General features: G+C 40.6%; 1 protein-coding gene across 6 annotated transcripts in view; it reads left to right on the top strand.

Annotated features, from left to right (window-relative positions):
• Nucleotides 1-12,032, top strand: part of SRGAP1 (SLIT-ROBO Rho GTPase activating protein 1) — a 265,812-nt gene that overhangs the window by 77,600 nt on the left and 176,180 nt on the right. Inside the window, exon 1 of one of the 6 annotated variants that reach the window (XM_036070970.2) lies at nt 11,094-11,361. The exons of the other annotated variants lie outside the window; for them this stretch is intronic. The gene's annotated coding sequence lies outside the window, so the exon portion shown is untranslated. Of the gene's footprint in view, nt 1-11,093; nt 11,362-12,032 lie in introns of those variants that run through there. 6 annotated transcript variants of the gene reach the window in all.

Below are 12,032 nucleotides of genomic sequence, written 5' to 3' on the forward strand. Positions count from 1 at the left end.
TTCATAATAGCCCCCAGGGGAAACAATGAATATAAGGGGTTCTTCAACAGATAACTGACTAAACAAATTTTGGTGTATCCATACTACCATAGTCTGGATAGAGAAAGTGAAAGAGAGAGAGAGAGAGAGAGAACTACTCATACACATAACAACATAGATGAATCTGAAAACCATGAAAGTGTTTTAATTCTTGTGTTGGGTGGTACTTACATGGTGCCTACAGTTGTGAAAAGTCATTGAACTGAATGCCTAAGGTCTGTGCGTTTTATTGTCGATGAATTATCTCTGGGAGAAGGAGGCCAGCACAGTAGTTAAGAGCCTGGGATTTGGAGCTAGATTGCCTGGATGCAAATCCTGGTTGTACTGCTCATTGTCCCTGGGACCTTTGGTAAATTGCTTATCTAAGTGTCTGCTTTAGTTTCTTCATCAGTCAAATGGGACTGAAATCAGTATCTACCTTATAAGGTTGTTGTGAGAATTAAATGAGTTAGATTGTCTGTTAGTGGTTTTTAAGTTCTTGTTAAATAAAATTTTAAAATAAAACACTCTGACTCTTCATGACAGTACCCCCAGGTTCTTATCCCTGGCTGCATGTGAGAATCACCTGGGGAACGTTCTAAAAATAACAATACCTGGGCTCCATCCCAAAGGATTCTGATATAATTGGTCTGGGGTGGGGTCTGGGCATTGCAGTTTTGTTTTGTTTTGTTTTTTTTAAAGCTCCCCAGGTGATTATAATATGTAGCTGAAGTTGAAAATTACTAGGTTTTTTTTTAAACTATAGTTTGATGAGTAATGCTTTATGGTATTGCTATATTCTCAATTTCCAGTAATTCTGGTGCTGTGTAACAGATTGGACTTTATTTTCTCCATTTCCAGTGGCACTGGAAGCCTTTCCAGAGAAAGCAAGAGATCGGCTTAATAGTGAACTTCCATAAAAATTATTGGTGTTCGGGCGCCTGGGTGGCTCAGTTGGTTAAGCAACTGCCTTCGGCTCAGGTCATGATCCTGGAGTCCCGGGATCGAGTCCCGCATCGGGCCCCCTGCTCGGCAGGGAGTCTGCTTCTCCCTCTGACCCTCCTCCCTCTCATGCTCTCTGTCTCTCATTCTCTATCAAATAAATAAATAAAATCTTTAAAAAAAAAAAAAATTATTGGTGTTCACTTCATTGGATTTACATGGAAAAATGACAGAAAATCCTAACATTCATGAGGGAGCCCTGAGACTACCTCTTTTTATTCAAATCATTTTTTCTTTTTCAGGGTGAAATATTGCATATCTAAAATGCTCCGGGGAGCCGGGGAAAGCACTCCTCAAAGTTGAGATGATAAAGCATAGAAACTTTAAAACACCCAAGATGCAAATTGTGAGGCCTTTCTATTCAGAGCCCTCTAAATGTTGGGTGTCACTTTCCTCTTTTAGTTGTGAATGCAGACAGTGCTGGAAGAACAAGAGTCCCTGATTATTATGAGGAAATAGGTTACATTAACTTTTTAGTCTCTCAGAAGAAGTCAAAGCACCTCACTTTTATTGGGAGTGACTGCGTGAATTGTTTGCGATTGTATTAATGGGAAAGATGATTATATTCATTGAGATGAGAAGGAATAAATTCACAAAATGTCAAGAGTGTCACTAATGAAAAAGTCACATATGGCACTAGAATAATACTTGTATTATGTAATGCTATCTTTACATTTGAAGATGAGTATAGCCAGATGACTTTTTGCATAAATGTTTTCTGAATTTAGTTTATAAAACTTTTTGTTTATATTCGTGTGCTTCTTACTGTTAATCAGTAGCCAATGACTGCTTTATGTTTCTAACTTAATCCCAATGCATTTGTATAGTTAGTGTATCTTCACCCTCCCACTATCATTTGTATTTAAGTGAGAAATAACCGAGTCATGTAAAGGAAATCTTTTATAATTATTGCAGTGTGTTTCTTCATCAATAATGAAGTAATGTTGGTAGTTTTATTTTTGTAGACTTTGGCAAATGATTCACATTTGTACTGTGTCTGGGATGACTGAAAAAATCCATTAATGGGCAAGAGGTAATAGAATGTAGTAGAATAATATACTTGAAATGTGGCCCTTCCCTGCTTTTCTCATCTCATAACCACTCTGGGTGTTGGTTTCTACATATTTAAAATGGTTTTCATTTTTTAAAAAGATTTTATTTATTTATTAGAGAGTGCACAAGCTCAGGGTGGGGGGAAAGGCAAAGGGAGATGGAGAAGCAGGCTCTCTGCTGAGCAGGGAGCCCCACACAGGGTTTGATCCCAGGGGGGATCATGACCTGAACTGAAACAGGTGCCTAACTGACTGAGCCACCCACGTGCCCCTAATATGGTTTTCATTTTGAACAAAAGAAGGTGATGGCCAAAATACCATTGATTAATTGGTGAAACAAGTCACTTTTCTTTTTTTTTTCCTTTTCAATTTACTGTTGACAGTCCTCTTGTTTAAGGATCATCCGAATTAATAATTTATGCAGTGGTTGTTATTGTTCCTACCATACACAAGACATGATGCCAGGTACTATGGGTCTTACCAAGATGAATAAGACAAAAATGCTATATGAGTGTTCAGAAATTGGATATCATACTTTATTAAGGAAGGCTCAAGATCAAGGAATGTTTTACAAAGTAGAAGACATTTGAGTGATGCCTTAAAATAAGGTAGGTAAGATTTTTACAGGTTCAATGGAAAGTACATTCTAGGAGGAAGGAAGAGCATAAGCAAATGAATGAGGGCTAGAAAGCCAGGCCCAGATCATGAGGTCTAGTTTAGGGTTTAGAGTATACATAGAGCTATGTAGGGTTAGGTCTGAAAATAAGACAAGGCCAGACTATTGAATACCTTGAACGTTGTCAGTCCAGAGAGATTGAATAAATGTCTACATGTCCTTGCAAGATTTAACTGAAGATGCTGGGACAGGGGCTAACAAGATGTTAAGAAAAATTCTTAGGTTCTGAGTTTGAAAACAGTTGACTATGTCAAATCAGATATATGATTTATTCTTACCATATATTTTTGAGATTTGCCTTTACATCCTCTGTACTTACTTTAGATTTGCAAAAAGCCCATGCAAAGGATAACACATGCAGATGACTATTTTCCAGCAGACCTTAAACACATTGAAATTAAATTTCAGTCTTTTGCTGGTATGAATGGTGGTCATACCAAGAAATACTTATCATGAGTTATTTTAATAAATAACAAATAAAATTCTTTTAATGAATCTTTTGGATTGTGTTCCAAAGTCCTTGAAATATACTCCTAGGGACCTAACACACTAATGAATTTTGGTCGTGTCCTAGTTAGCAGAAGACCCAAGTAACTTGATTTTATTGTTAGTGTTTAAGATTGCACTTGCACTATGCTTTCTTGGGTATACAAGGGAGAAGGGCCCGCATTCTTTGCTCCTCTTCACTTCCCTGCGTTCTTTTGCGTTTTCTCCTCCATTCTGATCTGAGCCTGGCTGGAGTAGATAATCACCTTGCAGCCAACCATGTGCCTGAGTTACTGCCAGAAAGCATACTTACTTGCGGACAGCAGTTTGCTTTTCTTGGGAGACTGTATTTTGGAAGAAGTTTTCATTCACTGACACCCAAAGAATGCACAGGTACAGACCTAGGGTATAAATGTTAGAGAAGGGAAAAGGGTGGGGAAAAGGAAACTTTTCAATTCAGTAAATTGGGATATAGCAATGTCTATGAACTCGTTCTCTAACTAGGATTAGAACATGCAAAAACAAAAACCTAGATAACTCACTGAGAATATCCTATCTAGTCAGTACTATTTAAGAGATGTAGAAAAGGAGTGCCTGCTGGCCCAGTCAGTGGAGCATGCAACTCTTGATCTTGGGGTCATGAGTTCGAGCCCCACATTGGGTATAGAGTTGACTTAAAAAAAAAAAGATGTGGAAAATAAGACAACATTCTACTGCCCTTAGGGGTTACTTAAAAGGCTCTGTGAAAACCATCATTTTCTTTCATGCCTTATTAAAAAGGATGCACAAGGACACTAACAGTAAACTAGAACAAAAAGCTTGAATAGTTAGAGCTTGAATCTAATGTGAAGAAACTCATGGAGCTTATAAAACTTGAATAAGTAGCCCCAGGTTTAATGAGGCAGTCTTGCAGTTTTGAGTGAACTAATGGTAATTCATAGACATTCTTAGTGTTCTGTAGGATAAAGTGGAAATGAATGGTGGCACAGCAATGTTAACAAAAAGGACAAGCTATCTCCTGTAGATTTAAGTCATTCTGGCGTATGTGGGAACAAACCCAAGGAAAAAACCATCATTGCCACTTGAAATAACCTTTACGCAAAAGCAAAGCTTAAGGCGGAGAAGTTGTGTCCAAAACCCTTAGAAATACTGTCTTTTTGCCCTAAGATAGAACCCTCATAAGGGTAGAAGTTTTAACCTGAAAAACAGGGAAGAGACTCTTTCTGCATATGTCAGTTAATTATTGCCCACACGAAAGCCCTGCACTCTCGAGAGCCCATCCATTGTGCTGCTTCAGCTGTCCCCTATCCGTGACCCTGGGGTCAGTAAACGCAGGCCTGACCTCTTGACGGAGCTCTGCTCCTATATTGCTAGCTGCTTTCGAGTCCATTCCATGGGGTTGGCCTCCCAGGGACATAGCACCTGCCAGAAGTGGCTTCCCCATCTCTCTCTGCCTCCATTCCACCCATCCTAAGAGGCCCAGAAGCTACCCCACCACTTTCATTAAGTCCTTGGAATATGCACTGGCCCACTGGAGTCCTTCCTACCTCTGGACTCATAGAACTCTTTACTCTTCCATTTTTTGCTATGTTCATTACCTGCCTTGCAACAATTCTTACATTTTGTCTATTCCTATGCATAGTTATTTCAAGCTTATGTTGCCCTTTAGTTCTCTGTAATCTGTGATTCTTCCAAGATCTGAGCACGGGCCCCTCCATGTGCTCAGTATCTGTAGGCTGACAGATGCCTTGGATGCCTTAAAGATACTGACTGCGGTGAGTTAATAACTCACAAGGGCAGAAGGGAATTTGAGAGGTCATCTCGGCCACAGTGTGTCCCTTTCCTCCTGGACTTTCACGGTGTCCTGTGTGTTTTCATGCATGTCTTGAGGAGGTCCTCCCACGTCCCCCAGCATTTGCAATTTACCACTTCACCCACCCCCCCCTTTTCCCAGTAAGTGTTTTAATCTGAATTCCTTTTGTTTCATTGCACACTTGTTTGTTCTTGTTTAATGAGCAAAGATGGAGAAGAGAAAGGCAAAAAGAAGGTGGGGAGAGCAGATGTTTGTCATAGGGGATTGTTACTGGGACAGAGTCTTCAGTTCCCTGGAAGCCCTCTCAGCGGGGTCTTTGGGTCCTCGTCTCTCCTCTGAACACCAGGAGAGCAGAGTATGCTGAGTATGCCTTTGTTCTTACGTACCACTCAATCACCAGCGGCTTGCACACGGCCTGGCACATGGTAGATATTCAGTAAATAAATATTTGCAAATAAAAACAAGCCCAGAAGGGTTTGAGCAATGGAGGGTTTATCATTTGGGTTTCATGCCACCTAGAATTGTGCCTTAATTTAAGAAAATCCTGTTGGTAAAATCAGAGACCAAAAACCAGAGAAATTATTAGATTATTTTTTATAATGTTTATGCCACACTTCCTTCAAATAGCTATTTCAGTTCTTTGAAAATGTGATTTAAGTGAATAGAAACACTGCTTTACACAAAGGTGTTGGTGACCTTATCTCTTATGAAGGGAATTATCTGAGAATCATGCTTTCTAAATTTATATTTATCCTACCTAGTTTGGTGTCATATTTTTAAGTGGAGGACTAGCTTAATTATAAGTATAAAGGAAATTGCTAAACATCAGGGAAATTACACAATACTTTCTTGTCTGAAAACAACACTTACAGAAAGCAGTATATCTTATTGCCAGGAAGTTTAATAAGCTTTCTGAAAGTCTTGGTAAAAAAGAACATCTGAGAAATTAGTGGACATGTTTTGGAATGTTGTTTTATTAAATCTTCTTTCTTAATCCCCCAAAGAAAAAGAACAGCTTGTTTAAACTTTCTTTGTGTGATCTACAGAGTTTGAGTCAGCATGCAGGGTTTTAAGATACTGTAACTATATGGAGGATGGAAAGACACACAGGGAATCCCAGCCCTCAGTGAGTTTGAATTTCAGTTGGGAAAGCCAGGAACATTTATACCAAACAAAGACATTACTCTCCTACATGAACACACATAAATAGAAAAAAGGTAGAAGATAGTATTCTGAAACATTAGTAATGGTTATCTCTCATGATGAGACTAGGAGTGATTTTTATTTGTATGTTGCTGAATTTCCTTCCATGAACATATATTGCTGGTATAATTTTTAAAAAATTATCTTAAACTGCTTAACGCTACGCAGTGAATACACAATGAGAGGTATGAATACAAAGGGCTAGAATAATCCAGAGGAGCTTGAATCACTTGGGCTTGTGTTGTGAGGATGCACAGAAGACTTAGGGCCTGTGCTGGGTCTTGAAGAGTAGGTAGGGCCATAGTAACCATGGTATCTTGAACTTAGAAGGTACTTTTTGCATCAGACTGGTTGCCTCCTCAGTAAACGTTCTCCCTTTCTTTGTTGAAAGAGTCTCAATTTTGTTTCCAGGTGTTAGGGATTGTTTGGTTTAAGGTTGGACATGTGACCCAGTCTTGGCCAAGATGATGGTGAAGGGAAGTGTGCTCAGGTGCCTTTGAGAATGTTTTTTTTGGACACTGAAGGAGATGATCCTTTATTGCCTGTGGACTTTATCTGGTCTGGTATGACACCTGGAGCCGCTGCCCAAGAGGAACCTCTTCGCAACCATAAGAAGAACCAGACGCAGGACGGTGGAATATAGATGGCAAAGGAACCAGGGTCAGGAACATCATTACTTAACCACTATGCCTTGGACAAGCTAGTTTCTTTTTCTCTACTTATAGGCTTATAATTTAACTAATTTCCTTATTGCATAAAGCCATTGGATTGGGCTGAAAGCGTTCTCACTAATACAACAATTCTACAATGTGCTAACTTGTTCATATCCAGTATTGACTTTAATCTGAACAACAACTCAGTGAAGTGGATAAGACAATGTATTAGGGTTCTCCGGAGAAACAGAACACACGGGGTGTGTGTGTGGTGTGCGTGTGTCTGTGTCTGTGTGTGCGTGCGCGCACATGTGCGCACACGTGCAAGCATGTACATAGAGAGAGAGAGTGACTGATTTTAAGGAACTGGCTCACGGGATTGTGGAGGCCAAGTGAGTGCAAGATCTGATGGGAAGGGCTGGCTGGTGCAGGAAATAGTTGCAGGCTGTGTCCAAAGGCAGTTGGTGATGGCAAAATTCCTTCTTACTGGGGAGGGAAGGGGGCAGGGTGTCAGCTTATTCTTTTAGGGCCTTTAACTGATTGGATGAGGCCCACCCACACTATGACTTACTCAGAGTCTACTGAGATAACTGCTAATCTCATCCAAAAAACACCTTCACAAAAACATCCAGAATAATATTTGACCATGGCCTGGGCCAAACTGACACGTAAAACTGACCATAATTATTCCCATATATCGATGATGAACCTAAAGCTAAGAGGATACAACCTGCCTAAGAGTTCAAATCCAAGTTTACTAATTTTAAATCTTCCTGTGAATGAAGAGACGCAGTGGTTATGCTCCATCAGTTCTGGATTGAATGCCTGCTCTATGCCAAGCAGCGTTCTAGAGGCAGGATCCAAAGTGGAGGAGGGGGAGGGAAAGACAACCAGGAAAGAGTGAGAATGTGCTCAGTATGTGGCTGATGCAGTCTTGTATTGGCTTTAGTGGATGTTGCCTGTTGGTAGTTAGTGATTACCAGATCAGAAAGTTAAGTTGGGACTAGATTGTGGGGACCTAAGAATTCAAGGCTAAAGAGTTCATTCTTTTCTAAAATCTATTTCTGCTTTATTTATATGGAAAAATACCTAAAGAGCATATGCATCAAATGACAGAAGTGATGAATCTTTTTTTTTTTTTAGAGAGAAGCAGTTCTGTGATTGGATGCAGTGGACAAGAAGGATTTTAGCTTTATCCATGTGATGTGCTTTTTTAAAACTACTGTAAAACATGTTTATGTTAATTATTAATTACCATGATAATTTGGTTGGAATAAAATTTTAGTTGATAATTCTTTATATAGCGGGAAAAGCTGTGATGTTGACGACAGGGTCCCAGAATCATATAGACCAAAAAAAGAAGAAAAATTTTAAAAGCTCCTTCATCCTGGTGACAATTTCTAAATTGTTACATATGATTGTATATATAATCTACCATAAAACTTGAAATAAACGAGATCCAAAAACCATCAAGAACATTTCATTTTAGATGTGGATAATTTAGTATTATCCATACCTCAAAAGAAATTTATTATTATTTTAGGCATTACTTAGTTCAAATCAAACTTGTCTATGACATCTGGGCCCCATATGGTCGATTAATTAAAGCAGAGATGCTGAATTTGGATAGTTTGATATTCTCTTCAAAGGCTGATCTCCCTTAGGACTAAGATAGGAAAATCCTGACATTTTGATTTCTCTGTGTACAGGGATCTTTAGCATGAGAACAATAAACAGCCTTTTGTAGCTTCTTAATGAGACGTGTAGTGGGTTATATTGACAATGGGAGCTTGCCTAAAACTGTTCTACCTCCCTAATAACTAATAAAATGAGTGCACTCTTTTTCTTTATTCTGTTCACCCATGTCTGCAGCCTTTGTTTTTCCCAGTATTAAGTACCCCTGCTCACAGTGTATGGGAACAGCACACTGATTCTAGAAGCACCCCTTGGTATGGTGAGCCTGGAGTCTCCAGTGATCTCTCCACACAGCCGTGGCAGCCCTGGATTACCAGGTCAGCCAAAAAGTAAGTTGAGTGTTTTGCACATTAGCACACCACACATGTGGACCAAGTGATATGTAATAGTCTCCAGAAAGGGATGTTGAGGGCTTTCTACTGAGACGAGTGCCCCAGGAGGACGGGAAGCAGGCCACACTTCCCGAGAACGCCTTCTTAAAGGAACCACAAGAGTGGAGAGATGCACAGGAGATTAGAGGTGGGAGGTGCAGGGCCTCATGAAGACCCGTAGTTTGACAAGTGTCTGCATGCCTAAGCTGGCTTGGTGCCTTCTCTGTTTCTAAATTTAAATGCTTACATTTTAGTCAGTTCACATTTCACTTCTCTCTGAGCCACATAAATTATGTAGGGACCTTTAAGAGCCCTTGCAGATGGGGAAGTGCCACCCTAGCTTGAGGTAGAATCTTCGAGGCTTGAAAAGGTGTCTCATGTGCTCACCTGTCACCTGTTACTGCTGAGCCAGAGTGTGCTCTTTCTGTCTGCTTGCTTGTGTCCTGAAGCTTGGGAAAGAACCTTACCCCATCCTTATGGGAAATAGAGTAGAAAAGAACACTTGATTGCTTTTTCTGTTGCTCTTTTTTTTTTTTTTTTATTCCTTCCTATGTAATATCATCGAGATAAAAATGAAGCCTTGGGCAGTTGAAGAGCTGGAAGTTGCTGTAAATTATGATGCTATTTGTAAGTGCATGGAAATAGAGGAAAACAAAATTTTCACCACATTGGCACCTTCTGCTGCTGTTTGTGAAATTCCTGTAGAAATGCATTTAATTTTGTCTGAAATGTCTTTAATTTGAATGAAAAGGTGCCTCAAAGGCTTAAGGTTTGTGAACACGCTTCTCAATTTAATCTGAGCAAAAGATGATATTTTTTATATGTAAAGGCCTGAACTGAGTTTTTAATTTGTATACCAGTAGGCTCAGGAGGAAGTTTTTTCTACAGGAAGAAGTATGAATGCCAGGGTCCAGACTGGTCTCAGGCTCTTGCTGTGACCATGTCAAGTAGAACAGTAACACTTGAGCCCTGCTCCGGGAAGCACACCGAGTTCTTGGGAAGGGCAGATGTTATAGAAGGTATCTGTCATATAGTTTTTGTTGTTCCAGAAGAGGTTTCAGGGAGTTTGCAAGGATCCATAAAGTACAAGAGAACTAATATATTAAATGGAAGAAAGAAGGCAGAAAAGGGAGGTAGAGAGGAGTTAAGAAGTGTGCCCTAGCACTGTCTGGGATGCTTGGTTAACTGGCCGGCCTCAGGCTTCCCAAGAAGGTTTGTTTCCTCCCCTGGAGAGGGAAGCCTGCTCTGTGAAACATCTCACAGCAACCATGAAATGAAAAACATGTTTCTTCTCAGGAGAAGAGTAATTATTCCTCGTGTTAAGATAACATTTTCTCCCAAGGGTGCTCATAGTTAGGGAAGCTGTAATGATGTTAACCGCCTGACATTATGACCCTGGGAAGGTAGCTCAATGGCTCTAAACTTTTACTTCCTTTCTGTAAAATGAAGAGATTGAACTAAAGGACCCGGGAAGTCCCTGCAGCTCTCAAGTCCAGTGATGTGCTCTCTTCCATCCGAATCAGTTTTTCTTCTAGAAAGCGAAACATTCTTTTTTCTTTCTCTCTCCTATTTCTTCTTACTGAACTTAGACACTCTCCTTCCTAGCCTCCTCTCCAACCCCCCTTTTGCTGTTGCCCACCCAGATAGTCTATCAGATGTCTTTCTCAGACGACTGCTTATCTATTTTCCCTACTTAAAAAAAAAAAAAAAAAAAAGTGCTGAGCAGAAGAGCTGGTGACCCTGGAGTGTTGAGCGTCCGGGGAGGAAGGGGGTAGGCGGTGTGTCACCGGGGTGGGGAAGCACTGTCTGGAGTGGAGGTCGGCCAGGAAACAGGAAGCAGTTTTTATACTTCCTTCGCTTGCAGGGTGGTTGAGTATTCCGCTTGGAGGCTTGGCTTTTTGTGTAAAATACAGGCCACTAGGAGAACTGTCGCTGGTAGTGCCACTGAATGGCTAATTGTTTCTAATTGTATTCTTCTGTGTTCAGCCGACCACTAACTACAGCATCAGCTTAAAAACAGTGTTTAGGGAAATTGTTTGTGTCTAACATTCCAGCGTTTTCATGGCTGGAGGCAGCCCGCCTCAGAGTGTCACCGTAAAGGCCCACGAGGGCACCTGCTTTAGTCAGCAGGTGGCACATCCCCTGTGAGTTATGCACCGTTGACACACGGAGAATGGAGGCTGCCCAGGGAAGCACTAGACCCACTGTCCTCGCGATAGTTGCGCCTTACCTCCCCGAGACCTGATAAGAGGCAGTGTTCCTCGAGATGGGGGCTGCGGTTGTTTGCTTCCGTGCGTTCCCTAGAGACTGTCGGAGCTTAATGGCTTCTGAATGTCAGTGATGCTTTCGTCTCATTTAGTGTTGCTGGTCTAGGAAAGATAAGTTTGTTGTGGTAAGTAAGATATTTGAGGCAGAGGTAATGCCTGATAAATCTTGAATTACAAGGCTTTCTTTCCCTCAAACGTCTTTTCTCCTACTTTTTGCACTTCTGCAGTTTGGTACCTCTGCTGAGATTAACTGGAATCCCTTGTCCTTCTGTTTGAATAAAAAACAGAATGGCTGTCACCGTGCCAAAAGGTGCAGTAATTACTTTCTTTTTAACTGGAGACCTGGGTGATAGGGCTTTTTTTCGCGGTTAAAAAAATGCTAGTTGGGTCTGTTGGATTTGGCTGTCAGCTCAACCAGTGACTTATCTTGGGAATGTCTGTGCTGATCTGTAGTTAATACGATAAGCTACATACACAAAGGATGAAGCTCATGGTGTTCTCTAAAATCATAATTGGGATTTTATTTCAGAGTTTTACCTAGATTTCATCAAATATGGCCTTTAACAGTAAAATGTGTGAACGTCCTTTGCTAAATCTTCAGTGTTGTCCGGTGTTTTCAGAGAGAAGGATGCACAGCCCCTTCTCCCAATATGCCAAAAAAAGCGAAAGAATTCACTCCTTTGAGTGGAAAGCCCTTTCTAGCATATTAGCCTTTTTCTTGCCTAATATCTTAAACTTTGCTGAAAATAATTTAATGCTGTTCTCTAGTGTAGTGTTGCCAGTGAGCCTGGATTCC

This window comes from Halichoerus grypus, chromosome 6, assembly GCF_964656455.1.
Source record: "Halichoerus grypus chromosome 6, mHalGry1.hap1.1, whole genome shotgun sequence".
Taxonomy (NCBI): domain Eukaryota; kingdom Metazoa; phylum Chordata; class Mammalia; order Carnivora; family Phocidae; genus Halichoerus; species Halichoerus grypus.